At 43.3% G+C, this 16,179-nt stretch overlaps 1 long non-coding RNA gene across 1 annotated transcript in view; it reads left to right on the forward strand.

Annotated features, from left to right (window-relative positions):
• The first annotated feature begins 13,095 nt into the window (after positions 1 to 13,095).
• LOC105551310 overlaps positions 13,096 to 16,179 on the forward strand; it is a 13,744-nt gene continuing 10,660 nt past the window's right edge. The window contains exons 1-2 of the long non-coding RNA XR_001007853.1: positions 13,096 to 13,134; positions 14,976 to 15,181. This is a non-coding gene — a long non-coding RNA (uncharacterized LOC105551310). The remainder of the gene's footprint in view (positions 13,135 to 14,975; positions 15,182 to 16,179) is intronic.

Consider the following 16,179-nt stretch of genomic DNA (forward strand, 5'->3'; position numbering starts at 1 on the left):
TTTTTTTTTTTTTTTTTTTTTGAGATGGAATTTTGTTGCCCAGGCTGCAGTGCAGTGGTACGATCTCAGCTCACTGCAACCTCTGCCTCCAGGTTCAAGTGATTCTCCTGCCTCAACCTCCCGAGTAGCTGGGATTACAGGCATATACCACCATGCGCGGCTAATTTTTGTATTTTTAGTAGAGATGGGGTTTCACCATGTTGGCTAGGCTGGTCTCGAACTCCTGACCTCGGGTGAACTACCTGGTTGGCCTCCCAAAGTGCTGAGATTACAGGCGTGAGCCACTGCGTCTGGCCCCATCACCCTAGTATTCTTATCCTTTCCACGGAGGCCCTCTGTGATCTGACCCTGGCTAACCGTTCTCTCCTCCCATTTTTTCTTCTCCGTTCTCCCAGATCTTCATGCTACTGCCTCCTGTTTACAAAGTTTTTACTCAAATGTTTCTTCATGTTACTACTGTGGCTACCCTTGGGAAATCTCTATCCCATTAACCATTTTATCTTCTTCATAAAATCTGTAAGGTCCTGGAAGCATTCTGTTTGTCTGCTCGTAGACTTATTGACATGCCTCTTGCTTGTTTCTCCCTACTAGCGTGTCTGTTCTATGAGGCAGGAGCTCTGCTTGGTTCGCATGGCATCCCCAGCTGCTAGTACAGTGCTCCACATGCAGTTGGTGCCCAACACACACCAGGAAGAGACAGTGCCGCTGGTGGGTCCCTGTGGATTACTATGTCTGGATCCTGGGTAATAGAGAGGGAGGAAAGGAAAGCCAGGTTCTGGTGTGAAGGGCTTAAAGCAGAGTATGAAAGTTAGAATTTTATTATTGGAAATTAACTCTGGATACTGATTGGAAAATGGATTGGAGTGGCAAGATCTGAGGAAAGGAGACAAGTTAGGAGAAACTTATACAATTCCAGGGGAAAGGTTGTGCTGCTTTAACTGTAGTATTTGAAATAAAGACTAAGATGAGGGGGCAGAGTCCAGAAATAACAAGGAAGATATATCTATGGGATATTCTGGGTAAGAGATATGAAGTCAAGGATAACACCCAAGTTTCCTTCTTGCCAAATCAGGGTCACAGTGGTGCCCATCCCTGAGGGAGACGGCAGGAAGAGGGAGAGGATGAGTGGGCCTAGGAGGCAGGCTGGCGGAGATTCCCAGTGGGCGTGAGGGTTCCTAGCCAAGCAAGCAACTCTGCCCAGTGGCCCATGAACAGGAAGGGTTACTCAAGGGCAATTGATAGGTTATATATTTGATCTAGCTTGGAGGATATTAAATCTTATATTTGTAGGGAGAATTTTAAGTACCTGATTCTCTTAGGGGGGCAATACATTCCTTAGAAACAGCCTCTTCCCATATTCTCTCTTTTTTAAATTAACGGACTCATTTTTCTTTTTTAGCCTATTGCTGTGATTGATTACACTAATTGATTTTTGAATGTTGAACGAGACATGCATACCTGAAATAACTGCCTTTTGGTCACAGCATGTAATTCTTTTTATACATTGTTGGATTTGATTTGTTAATATTTTGATTTTTGCATCAATGTTTACAGGAGATATTGGTGTGTAGTTTCCGTTCTTGTAATGCTTTTGTCTGGTGTTAGTATGAAGGTAATGCTGGCCTCATGAAACGTGTTAGGAAGCATTACCTCTGCTATTTTCTGGAACACATTATAAGGAATTGGTGTAATTTTTTTCTTAAATGTTTAGTGAAATTTACCAATCAACCATCTGGGCTCAGTGATTTCTCTTTTGGAGGTTATTAATTATGGATTCAATTTATTTAATAAATATAGGTCTATTTGGATTATCTATTTTTAATGAGTTTTGATAGATTCTACCTTTCAAGAAATTGGTCCATCTAAGTTATCAAGTTTGTGGACATAGAGTCGTTCGTAATATTCTTTTACTGTCCTTTTAATGCTCATGGGCTATAACCTATTTCAATTATGCCACTAATTCTTTTTTCTTTGTAGGTGCTGCATACTAATTTGCTTTTTTGCTTGCCTGTTTCGTAAATATTGATGAATACCTGTTGAGGTCGGGTACTGTGTTGGGGACTGGGAATCCCAATAGCTGTCTAGGGTGACTTATTGACATGCCTCTTGTTTGTTTCTCCCTACTAGCATGTCTGTTCTATGAGGCAGGAGCTCTGCTTGGTTCGGTAAGTAGCCCACTGGAGAGTGGGCTTGGTGGTCAGGAAGGTATTCTGGAGCCAGAGCTGTTCTTTAGGTAAGGCAAATCTGGGTTTGCAGTTTTGTTCTTTGGTGTGGGGGTCTGCAAAACCATTGCAGCAGGTGGTTGGAGGGGCACCAGTGACATTATTAGCTATGGCTACTCTCACTTTAAGACAGTGACAGAACATTAGATTTACAGCAACATATATAGGGATAATCCAGTTTCATTGATTAGAACAATGCAGATGAATCTGCAACTGAAATGCTGGGTAATGGAATTATCGAAAGGGATAGGAAAGTTTACCTAATACGATTGACAAATGCGCTTCTTTATTGTATCTGTTGCACGTTTCCTTGGTTGTGAACAAAAGCACCACCAACCCTATCTATGTTCAGTGAAATGGGGCTTATACCAACCCTGGGGGCTCACAGAACCAAGAAGTCTCTTATAATTAACATGAGGTTGATACTGGGCCGGATGGGCAGGACCCAAGGGCACAGCACTCTTTCTTGGAGTGAAACCGCAATCATTTCCATTTCTTTGTACTGCCGTTCAAGATTCAAATTCTAGCGGGGGATATCCACTTGGGGGTGCGCTCACCTCTTACATAGGAGACAGTGACGTTTCTGATTACAGTCTGCCCGATTCTACCCAATGGCAAAGAAGTCAAACTGGATCTATGATTATTTCTTTAGGATATGGTTTTTATGTATTTATTTATTTTTAGTTTTTTAGATGGAGTCTTGCTCTGTCACCAGGCTGGAGTGCAGTGGTGTGAACTTGGCTCACTGCAACCTATGCCTCCTGGGTTCAAGCCATTCTCCTGTCTTAGCATCCCGAGTAGCTGGGACTACAGGCGCGAGCCACCACGTACAGCTAATTTTTTGTATTTTTAGTAGAGACGGGGTTTCACCAGGCTGGCCAGGATGGTCTCAGTCTCTTGACCTCGTGATTGGCCCGCCTCAGCCTCCCAAAGTATTGGGATTACAGGCGTGAGCCACTGTGCCCGGCCTCTTTAGGATATGTTTAAGCAGGTATAATTACTGAATCAAAGGAATGTCTGTCTTAGATTTGCACAAGGTTTTGTTGAGGGGTGAGTGTCATTTCAGAGTTTCCTGGGGAAACACGTTCACCACCTAAATGTTAGAGATAATTATGGCAAGTAGTATTTTAAGCTTTTGAGATAAAATAATAGTAATCGTGATGTAAAAGAATCCCATCAAGCAGGGCTAGCTGTTCTGTTGAATTTCACTTTCCATTTTGAAACCAAGTATTTGAGCTCACTTTCTTGGAATTGGTTACTGTGCCTTGGGGCAGAACGGCACATAAAGCAGTCGATGTTGTATAAATATACTGCACAGCTTCATTGCAGAAACCTCATCTCGGAGGAGGCACAGGTTTTCCAGATTGAAAGATAAATTAGAGACGCGACAGGAGGTGGCCTTCAAAGATGTGGTTCTTGTGGTGGGCTATACCACAAGGAGCTAGAGCAAGCAGAGAAGAGCAGACGATTAGGAAAACACGGAGTGACAACTGGAAGAAAGAACACGTGGTCCTGGGGAGGACAGTGATGAGGACAGGGTAAACTCCTGTGTGCCTACCAAGAACCTCTAGGGATCTCTAGGTCACAGAAAGCTGCCCTCTACCTCAGATGAGAAGTGTCCTCCCTGGAGGAGGCTCTGCTCATGAGGTGGTGTGGCTGATGGGCCCAGGCGACGCCAGACTCTCTTGCTGTAGATACCAATCCAGATCTACTGGGGAAATGTACAAGCAGAATTGGCAAGAAAATTAGGTGCTTTTTCCTCCAGGAACTTATATAACAGGCTGGGAACAGTGGGGATAACTTGGAGTCCTGGTGGGAAATGGAAGCCATGCACATCCCTTTCCCACGGAAGGAGAAGGAATCCTCCACCGCTGCTTTGTGTCAGCGAGCCACAGAGGTGCCAGCCGGCCGCTCCTCTACCACCTCTGTGTGACAGGAACCACTTCAGATCCACATTCAGTGGTAACAACCAAAATGAACAAGTTGATTGGAACTACAGGACTCTACTTCATTTCTTTTCCTAGAAAGGATTTGATTTCATGTTTATTTTTTTCTCAATTTTTTTGTTTCAAAGCTTACAAAAACATTGAGAGGCTAATACATGAATACCTATATAAACGTCACCTGATTCACCAAATGTGAATGTTTTGCCACATTTGTGCTCTCTCTCTCAATCTCTTTCTCTATGTCTCCATCATATATATTTAAACATATTTTTACTGAGAGATAATAATTGTACATATTTCTGAGCTACATGTAATATTTTGCCACATGTATATACAACGTGTAATAATCAAATCACACTAATCAGGATATTCTTCACTTCAAACATTTATATTTCTTTGTGTTGGGAGCATTTCAGATCCGCACTCTAGCTATTTTGATACGTATTATAAATTATCGCTAACTGTAGTCACTCTACTGTGTGATCAAACACTAGAACTTATTTCTTCTTCTACTGTATTTTTGTACTCATGAACTGACCTCTCTTCATCTTCCCCCTCCCACTACGCTTTCCAACCTCTAGTAACCCCCATTCTACGCTCTATCCCCGTGAGATTCACTATTTGTTTTTTGTTTTTTGTTTTTTGAGATGGAGTCTTGCATGTTGCCCAGGCTGGAGTGCAGTGGCACAATCTCGTCTCACTGCAACCTCCGCCTCCCATGTTCAAGCAATTCTCCTGTCTTGGCCTCCCGAGTAGCCAGGATTACAGGTGCCCATCACCATGCCCAGCTAATTTTATTATTTTTAGTAGCAACGGGGGTTTCATCATGTTGGCCAGGCTGGTCTTGAACTCCTGACCTCAAGTGATCTGCCCACCTCGGCTTCCCAAAGTGCTGGAATTACAGGCGTGAGCCACAACGCCTGGCCGAGATCCACTTTTTTAACTCCTACATATGAGTGAGAACATGCAATATTTGTCTTTTCGGGTCTGATTTATTTCATTTAACATAATGATCTCCAGTTCCATCTGTGCTGCCACAAATGACAGAATTCAATTCTTTATAATGGCTGAATAATATCCCCTTATGCATATACACCACATTTTATTTATCCATTCATCTGTGGATGGACATTTCAGTTGATTCTCTATCTTGGCTGTTGTGAACAGTGCGACAATAAACATGGGAGTGCAGATACACCTTTGATATTCTGATTTCCTTTCTTTTGAATATATACCTAGCAGTGGGATTGCTGGATCATATAGTAGTTCTATTTTTAGTTTTTGGAGCAACCTTCATACAGTTTTCCATAGTGGCTGTACGAATGTACATTCCCACCGACAGTGTACTAGTGTCCCTCCTCTGCATCCTTGCCAGTATCTATTATTTTTTGTCTTTTTGTTAACAGACACTTTAAAAAATTTTTATTTATTTTATTTATTTATTTTTTGAGACGGAATCTCACTCTTTCACCCAGTGCAATGGAGTGCAATGGCATGGTCTTGGTTCACTGCAACCTCCACCTCCCAGGTTCAAGCAATCCTCCTGCCTCAGCCTCCCAAGTAGCTGAGATTAGAGGCATCCACCACCATGCTCGGCTAATTTTTGTATTTTCAGTAGAGATGGGGTTTCACTATGTTGGCCAGGCTGGTCTTGAACTCCTGACCTCAGGTGATCCACCCACCTCAGCCTCCCAAAGTGCTGAGATTACAGGCGTGAGCCACCATGCCAGGCGGATAACAGCCATTTTAACAGGGCTGGGCAGATATCTCAACATGGTTTTGATTTGTGTTTCCCTGACGATTAGGGATATGAAGCCTTTTTCCACATGTGTTTTGGCCACTTGTATATCTTCTTTTGAGAAATGTCTATTCAGATCTTTTGCCCATTTTTCAACCAGATTTTTTAAAATGTATTTTTTGTTTTATTTTTTCTGCTATTTGAGTTGTTTGAGCTCCTTATATATTCTGGTTATTAATCCCTTGTCAGATGAGAAGTCTGCAAATATTTTTTCCAATTCCGTAAGTTGTCTTTTCACTTTGTTGATGTTTCCTTTGCTGTGCAGAAGCTTTTGGCTTGATATAATTTCATTGGTCTACTTTCAATTTTGTTGCCTGTGCTTTTGAGGTCTTAACTAAAAAATGTTTGCCCCGACCAATGTCCTGAAGCATTTGCCTGTATATACATGCATATTTTTGAACCATTTAAAAACAGTGGCAGACATCATAACATGATGCCTCGCCAAGAACATTCTGCTATATGACACGGAGCCATTATTATGCTTAGTAAGAAACTTACTATTGATTCAAATGTTTTCCTTTGTCCCCAAAATGTCTCTTACAGATGTTTTTTTTAGACAGAGTCTGGCTCCGTTGCCTAGACTGGAGTGCAGTGGCATAGTCTCAGCTCACTGCAACCTCTGCTTCCCAGATTCAAACAATTCAGCCCTCTGCGTAGCTGGGATAACAGGCATATGCCACCATGCTCGGCTAATATTTGTATTTTAGTAGAGATGGAGTTTCGCCATGTTGGCCAGGCTGATCTCGAACTCCTGACCTCAGGTTATCCTCCCGCCTCAGCATCCCAAAGTGCTGGGATTACAGGCGTGAGTCACTGTGCCTGGTCTTCTTATAGATTTTTAAAATACAAAATCCAATCAAGTATCTTACATTGCATTTGATTGTCATGTCCCTTTAATCTAGAACAATCTTCTCTATATTTCTGTTTTTCACTATTTTGTTTTTGTTTTTGAGATGGAGTCTCACTCTGTCACCCAGGCTGGAGTGCAGCAGCATGATCTTGGTTCACCGAAACCTGTGCCTCCTGGATTCAAGCGATTCTCCTGCCTCAGCCTCCCGAGTAGCTGGGACTACAGGTACCCACCACCACGCCCAGCTACTTTTTGTATTTTTTAGTAGAGACAGGGTTTTGCCATATTGACCAGACTGGTCTTGAACTCCTGACCTCAAGTGATCCTCCCACCTTGGCCTCCCAAAGTGCTGGGATTATAGGCGTGAGCCACCTTGTCTGACCCGTGATTCTGTTTTTAAACAGTCAAATTTTAAGCCAGTAAGGGATCATTTATGGAGAAATCAACTATGTGCCAGGAGTTTTGCGTATCTTAGCACAATTTTAATGGTATATTTTGACATTTGTTTTCCAATTACCTACCTCACAAGCGGTAGGACCCATCAGGGCAAGAGTTATGTCGAAGAATAAACTAAACTCAGACCCTAAACTCAGTCCCTACCTTGGTGCTTACTTACCAGGCGGTAAAGAATGCTTGTTGTAAGAATGATTTCAGTTGATTCCTATAAATGATATACTACTATCTGATTTCCAGGGTGTGGTGGGGAGTACCAGATTTACCCAAAGTGCTAAGAACTGGTAAAATAGGGATTCATATCAGGACCTCTGATTACAAGCCTGAATCTGTTCAACTTGAAGGCAGCCCATCTTCTCAGAACTTTCGTTTCCCCACAGGGAGATTAAGGTATTAAACTATCTCACCATGAAGATGTATCGCAGTTCTTGATGTGCTGAAAGTCGGAGCATTCAGGAGCTCCAGTGGGATCAGGTCCTTAAAGCAGCATGGTCTAGAAAAGGACATGTCCAGACCCTGGCCTCCCATCCCAGCTCTAGCGTTTGCTGTCCGTGGTCATGGGCAAGATGGTAAACCTCACGTGGGAAGAGTGAACAGTATCTACCTAGTGGAGATGAAGGAGGAGAAAATGATGCCAAACAACCAGCATGATGCCCTGTTCAGGATGCCCGAAGTGCCTGATGAATGAGGTAGAGATGGGGGAGCCGTAGCCTATGAGGGCAAAGGGCAAAGCAGGCGAGGATGGAGAAGAAGTGACATCAGAAGAGTGAGGAAACAGCCAACACTTTCTGCTCAGTGAGAGCTCTTACTTCTTATTTTAAAAAATATTTCCAAAAATGAAGGCAAATGCCCTGACTCCTGTTACGTACTTTGCCTTTGTTCCTCCTGGGGGCTTGCTGCCTCTGGGGTTCAGGGTGTCTGAAGAGTTCAGACAGCATCATTCAGAGCCAGTAGAGGACCCCAGATGTGACCCTGGAGCTCCATGCTGTAATTTGCCCACACCACGCCCTGCCCGCCAACTTCAGTCTCTGCCCCAGACTGTGGCTCAGAAAATACATAACAAAAAGATACTTGGCATAGTTCTAGAATGACCAGGTGGAAAGTTGAAAGAGACTGACGGACTGACTTTTTCAATTCTCGTTAAAGAATTAAATGGATCAGAATGTGTGTGTCTTCCAAGTTTCAGGCAAAATAAAATAGATTACTTTTAAAAGAAAAAATATTTTTGGTTGCTAAGGCCATATATCTAGATCAAAACCATCCTGGCTTCATAAACTTTAAAGTATTTTAGATTTCAGAAAAACATGCTTCAGTCTGATGGTGAGAAAATGGGAATTTCACACGTGTGCCTAATGCTATAACAAACTATCTGGAGAGAAAACCGTAATGATTCCTCCTGAGAATGGAGGTGAATGGGACTTCTTTGAAAGTAAAACCTACAGTGGGTGTCCCCACTAGACGAAAGAGAAGCCCAAATATATACATATATGTATGTGTATATATATGTGTGTGTGTGTGTGTGTATATATGTGTGTGTGTATATATATGTGTGTGTGTGTATATATATATGCATATAATATGTATTTTTTTCTTTTTTTGAGACAGAGTCTTGCTCTGTCTCCCAGGCTGGAGTACAGTGGTGCAATCTCGGCTCCACCTCCCGTGTTCAAGCAATTTCTCCTGCCTCAGCCTCCCAAGCAGCTGAGATTGCAGGCCTGCACCACCACGCCTGGCTAATTTTTTTGTATTTTTAGTAGAGACGGGTTTTGCCATGTTGGCCAGGCTGGTCTTGAACTCCTGACCTCAAATGATCCACTCACCTTGGCCTTCCAAAGTGCTGAGATTACAGGTGTGAGCCACCACGCCTGGCCACAGTATTTTAAAAGCCTGGTTGGAGAGTTGACTGGGCAGGAAACCACCTGGATATGTCACTGTAAAACCTCAGGCGGAAAACAAGGTGGTTGAAGCAGGTGGAGGCAAATGGTGGGTGGCCGGCAGCAGGGGTTGCTTCACTGATTGGATGTCGGGGGAGAAAGTGGCCAAGGATGGGAAGTCCAGGACGAACCGGGACTCTGGCTTGAGTTGTTGGATGGATGGTTGGGCCAGTCGCTGTCATAGGAAACTCAAGAGTTAGGGGGACACTTTGGGGGAAGTTACTTAGTCTTTTGATACCTTAGCTTCCTCTGCTGTAAAATGAAGAAAACATCACATAGCTGACAGTTGAAATAAACATTGGAAAACTTTATAAAACATCTGAAAGTGCCAGGAATGGAGACTGTCATCAGAAATGCTTTTTCCCACTACGTGTCTCATGGCACTCCTGTTTGCAGGCGCGGCGGCTCCTCCCACAGCCAGGCACGCTCGCCCACACTGCACCAGAACATCTTGTTCCTGCAGGATGGCCCAGCCCTTCGCTAGCTGCCCTGCCGACCACGGGACCGATCACCATCACTATCACCCACAAAGCTGCTGTTGGAATGCAGGCATTTTATAGTGTGTGGGAAGACAGTATTTTTACACTTTTCTCAGAAATTGGTCAAATTCTTTTTGCTCCCTGCTATTTTTCCCCTTCTCCCTCTCCCCTTTCCCTTTTCTTCATTCCGGCAATAGCTAGATCTCTACCACACTGGAGAAAGGACATGACAGTGGCAAAGCAAAACAGCAAACAAGCAACAACAAAACTCCTGAGCCTGGCTGGCTTTGATTTCCCAAAGCAAATCAATCAAGGAATTAAGAAGGCATGAGAAAAATAGAAACACACACACACAATCTTTACTACCTGTGGGGAGGATTGTGAGGGAAAAAGAAAAATATACCCCTCTGTACCCCACGGGTTATGGAAAGAAGTGACAGAGGTGAGGAGTGTGTGTGAGAAAGACAGAGACATAGAGACAGAGACGCAGATAGAGAGACAGAGACAGAGAGACAAAGACAGAGATAGACAGACAAAGACAGGAGAGACAGAGAGACAGACAGAGAAAGACACAGAAATAGAAAGAGAGACAGAACAGAGAGACACAGGCACAGACAGAAGTGTCTCCTGAGGTTGGGCCTCTGAGTCCTGCTCTCTGGGGAGTACTCTAGAAAAATGGCAAGATCTCAGGGACCTTGGTGTGTAGATGACAGATCGCCAAAGCAGGAGCTCTAGTCTTCGGCCAGATACACTGAAGCAGCCAAAGAGTCAAGGTTCCCTCTGGGCCGTGCCCTGGGGGTGAGGGGTGTAGGAAGTGCTGCAGCTGGGTTCGGTGTTCCTCTAGGGCTCAGGAGAAGTGACAGACAGAGAGCCCAGCAAGCACCCACAGCCTGAGCCTGGCGTGTCCATTGGTGTGACCAAGACCTATATAGAGAAAGGTGAAGGTGCACAATGAACTCAGACTTTATCTGAAAAGGGGTAAGATCCATTTCAACATTGGAAGTGGGGCTGATTTGAAAAAATCTATTTTATGAGAATAAACTGATGATGAGATATATTCTATAGATACGGTTTTCCTTGACTTCTAAGAGAACAGATACACAGAAGGTAATTAGTGAGTTAGAGTTGTCTTTTGATTTTGAGAAAATGATACGACAATTTATATTTGTCATAGTCTTGCCTTCTTGCTCCACCAGGGGTCACAGCTGACCTTACACATTTCGGGGTGTGGACACAACTTTACCACTCTTCCAAGGACCAATGTAAAGCTATCGTTTGCTTACTGAAGACTCCCCCAACCAAATCCACGTGTTACCTGTGCCTCATCCATCACTGGTTAATTACTCTGATTTAAAAAAAAAACAACAGTGATTTGATGTTTCCAAGGAGCTTCATTAGAATGAGAAAAAATTATATTTACCAAGGAAAGGAGGAAATGGTTGAATAAAAAATATGACAAGTAATTTAATTTTAGGTCAATGAATGCTGCACTGTGATTCAGTTCTGACACATGAAACAAATAATGAGATGATCAAGCCCTCTTCTTCCTTGCAGAAACCCGCTAATCCATATGAATGGTCTGTTGTTCACGAGCATCTGGTTCCCTTAATGACCTGCGGCCTGTTTACTCCATGGGGAGAATCTGGTCCTCAGAGCAGCTTTAGGGTCCACGCACATTACTGGACATCCACAATGCATCACAGAGTGTGGTGCAGCAATATGCCACGTGAGGATTTTTTAATCCTCGAAAAGTTGGGTGAAGAGGATAAGGTTTTTCATATAAGACTACAGGCTTCAAAAGGTTGGAAAAAGAGCACATTTAGAGAGTCCCAGAGCTGGGATTTGAACCCCTGTGCTTCTGATTCTAAATTGCAAGTTCTTCCCACCACGCTCATGGTGACCTCTAGAAGCCGTTAGTGAGGTGGAGATGTACCCGGTAATCCTGCCAGTGTATCTGTGCACTGAGTCTCTATTGCTAGCTGTCCTTCTTGGCATCTTATTCAACAATAGCTACTATAAGGGGAGAAATAGTCTTATATTTTGCGAAAGAACTCATATGGCCAATTCATATATGGCCAGTTTACTTAAGAATGAAATACTGACTGGGCACAGTCGCGCATGCCTGTAATCCCAGCACTTTGGGAGGCTGAGGTGGGTGGATCACCTGAGGTCAGGAATTTGAGACCAACCTGGCCAACATGGCAAAACCTCATCTCTACTAAAAATACAAAAATTAGCCAGGTGTGGTAGCAGGCACCTAAAATCCTAGCTACTTGGGAGGCTGAGGCAGAAGAATCACTTGAACCCAGGAGATAGAGGTTGCAGTGAGCCAAGATTGTGCCACTGCACTCCAGGTTGGACGGAGAAAAAAAAAAGAATGAATTACCAGGCTCTAAAAACTTATCAGATTTTTTTTTTTTTTTTTTAAGACACACTTGATGCTAAGGAAATTGCAACAACACAATGTCCTAATACACTGTTGATAAGATTAAATTTTTTAAAAAATTTTTAATTTTTGTGGGTACACGGTAGGGGTATATATTTATGGGGTACATGAGATGTTTTCATACAAGCATGCTATGTGAAATAGGCACATCATGAAGAATGGAGTATCCATACCCTCAAGCATTTGTTCTTTGTGGTATAAACAATCCAATTATACTCTTTTAGTTATTTTAAAATGTACAATTAAATTATTATTGACTATAGTCCCCCTGTTGTGCTATCAAATAGTAGGTCTTATTCATTCTTTTATTTTTATTTTTTTGGTACCCACGAACCATTCCCACCTCATCTCCCCAGTCCTCTACTACCCTTCTCAGCCTCTGGTAACCATCCTTCCTGTTCTCTACGTCCATGATTTCAATTGTTTTGATTTTTAGATCCCACAAATAAGTGAGAACATGTGATGTTTGTCTTTCTGTGCATGGCTTATTTCACTTAACATAATGTCCTCCAATTTCGTTCCATCCATGTTGTTGCAAATGACAGGATCTCATTATTTTTGTAGCTGAATAGTACTCCATTGTGTATATGTACCACATTTTCCTTATCTGTCCATCTGTTGATGGACTGTTAATTTGCTTCCAAATATTAGCTCTTGTCAATGGTGCTGCAACAAACATGGGAGTGCAGATATCTCTTCAATATACTGATTTCCTTCCTTTTGGGTATAGAACCAGCAGTGAGATTGCTGGATCATAGGATAGCTCTATTTTTAGTTTTTTGAGGAACCTCCACACTGTTCTCCATAGTGGTTGTACTAATTTACATTCCTACTAACAATATATTACTGTTCCCTTTTCTCCACGTCCTCACCAGCATTTGTTATGGCCTGTCTTTTGGATAAAAGCCATTTTAACTGGGGTGAGATATCTCATTGTAGTTTTAATTTGCATTTCTCTGATGATCAGTGATCATGAGCACCTTTTCATATGCCTGTTTGCCAATTTGTAAGTCCTCTTTTGAGAAATATCTATTCATTTCTGATTTTTGATTTGGATTACTAGATTTTGATTTTTGATTGGATTACTAGATTTTTTTCCTGTTGAGTTGCTTGAGCTCCTTATATATTCTGGTTATTAATTCCTTGTCAGATGGGTAGTTTGCAAATATATTCTCCCATTCTGTGGGTTGTTTCTTCACTTTAAGAAGATCGGTAATTGCCTTAATCATTCTAAAAAGTGATTTGGCAAATAAGTGTTGAATTGTGTCCCCCAAAATGTCTGTGTCCAAGTCCTAATCCCTTAGTTCCTCAGAATGCAACTGCATTTGGAAACAGGTTTTTGAAGATGTGATTAAGTTCAAATGAGGTCATACTAAAGTAGAGTGGGCATCTAATCCAATATGACCAGTGTTCTTATAAAGAAGGGGAGATTTGACCAGGCGTGGTGGCTCATACCTGTAATCCCAGCACTTTGAGAGGCTGAAGTGGGTGGATCACGTGAAGTCAGGAGTTCAAGACCAGCCTGGCCAACATGGAGAAACCCCATCTCTACTAAAAATTCAAGAAAAAAAATAGCTTGGTGTGGCGCCGAACACCTGTAATCCCAGCTACTTGGGAGGCTAAGGCAGCAGAACCACTTGAACCCCGGAGGCAGAGGTTGCAGTGAGCTGAGATCACGCCATTGCACTCCAGGCTAGGCAACAAGAGTGAAACTCCATCCCGAAAAAAAATAATAATAAATACATAAAAATAACAAAAAGGGTAAATTTGAACCCGGACCTGCCTAGAGGGAAGACGATGTGAAGAGACACAGGGAGAAGATGGTTGTCCTCAAACCAAGGAGAGAGGCCTGCAACAGATTCTCCTTCAGCCTTTAGAAGGAGCAACCCTGCCAACACCTTGTTCTTAGACTTCTGTCCTCCAGAAGTTGTGAGACAATACAGTTTTGTTGTTTAAGGCAACCAATTTGTGTAACTTTGTTCTGGCAGCCCGAGCAAACCAATACAACAAAATACACACTGTATTGAGAACCTTAACATTGGCAAAACCATTTGGCACAGGAACACCTTGCCTTTGGTTGCCACCTAAGAAATCATGCATATTGACATGGAATTACACAAAAAGTATATTTAGCTAGTTTTTCTTCAACATGCTATTGCAAGAGGACAATTCAAAAATCCTCCCAACTCCCAGCTGATTTCTGAAAGTTCTCCGGGAGCCTGCGCATCAGCCATCAAAACACAGCTTGTCATCTTTTTCTTTCCCTTTGGCCTCCTTTAGTGAAGTCAGCTGCCTGAGGCTGGGCAGAGGTGCCCGGCACTCCCTCTGGTTTGCGGGGGTGGTGTCACGCTTATTCTACTGGATATCACTGTTCCTGGGCCCTGCCACCACTCTCAGCCCTGGTGCTGTGGATTCTGTTCATGAGAGGGGCTGAAGCCGAGCCTCCCTCTCAGGCCCAGATCTGAGTCTACAGGTCAGCTGGGGCTGGGGCCTCGCAGTAGCAGGTGGTGATAGAGGATATGTCATCATCGCAGTCACTGAGGACACTGGTTCTCATAGCCCAGCCTCTGTGCCTGGACCTCAGTTGTAGGCCTGGCCCCCTTGTGCTCTCCCTGATGAGAATCTCCAGGCCTTGAGCTACCTGACTCTTCCCAGTTGGCCAGACACGTCCCAGTGAATGATCATCATCCTGCTCGCATCTCATAGCCAGCCGATCAGTCTGTTCACCCTCCACCTACTCAAGTACAGAGTGGCACATCCCAAGCAACAATCGCATGAGAAATTCCACCACTTGGGGAGGGCAGACCTGGGACAGACTTCTTTCATTTTCTGATCTGCTTTTGCCAGATGTCCTCTGTAGCAAGAGGCAGGACAAACAGTGAGGACTCCACCAACACTCACCGGGTGACCCCTTTGCTTTGGAAACTCACTCAGGGTGAAAGGAATTCCGATTTCAAATGGCATCTCTTTGTGTGGCCTGTTTGAGGCACCACACAGAGCTTGCTGCAGCAGCTCTGTTGACCGCTGACCCTTGGCCTGCTAACTGAAACAAGGTGAGTATTTCTAAGGCTGTCCTGGCCAAGGGAGGACCAGAGAATAAATGTGGACCTATTTACATTCTCTTTTCCCTGAAGGTGATAAATGGCTTCCCCCATCCAAACCAGGCCCCTCTAGGGCTTTTATTTGCTATTCTGGTTTTAAAAGGCAGGCAGAGAATGTATTGAGTATCTTTCAACTGTTTACTAGCAGAAGGGAAAAGATCAGATTACCAGCTCAGAGTGATTCATCTTTTCTCCCAAATCAAAGCCATATGCACACAGAGTCTGCGTACACATTAGTTCATTTCATTCATTCATCTGGGTCAGGAGAGGGAGATCAGGGACAAAGGCCCTGCAGAAAGAGATGGAGGCATCAGGTCACAGACAGTGAGCAGCACGGGTCTTTTCTCTGCCTTCGCATTAGGACTTTAATGTTGTTGTTGTTTTTTTGTTTGTTTTGTTTTGTTTTGTTTTTTTAAAAAAACAAAACTGTCTCTGATTTCTTGTCAGGTCACTTAATGATTTCTTTTCCCCAGGTTTCTGGTATAGGGGATGTTTTAATTTGAGAGAAGTTTCCACCTACAAAAATGCATTATTTGTCCGGGTGCCGTGGCTCACACCTGTAATTCCAGCACTTTGGGATGCTGAGGTGGGTGGATCACGAGGTCAAGAGATCGAGACCATCCTGACCAACATCGTGAAACCCTGTTTCTACTAAAAATACAAAATTTAGCTGGACGTGGTGGTGCATGCCTGTAGTCCCAGCTACTCGGGAGGCTGAAGCAGGAGAATCTCTTAAACCCGGGAGGTGGAGGTTGCAGTGAGTCGAGATCACACCACTGCACTCTAGCCTGGTGACAGAGCGAGACTCTGTCTCCAAAAAACAAAAAAACATATTTATAACTTTGGAAACATTAAGTCTCCAACTATGAGAACCAAGATTCATTTTCTTTTTTTTTTTTGAGACGGAGTCTTGCTCTGTCACCCAGGCTGGAGTGCAGTGGCCGGATCTC

This window comes from Mandrillus leucophaeus, unplaced genomic scaffold (assembly GCF_000951045.1).
Source record: "Mandrillus leucophaeus isolate KB7577 unplaced genomic scaffold, Mleu.le_1.0 Scaffold517, whole genome shotgun sequence".
NCBI lineage: Eukaryota > Metazoa > Chordata > Mammalia > Primates > Cercopithecidae > Mandrillus > Mandrillus leucophaeus.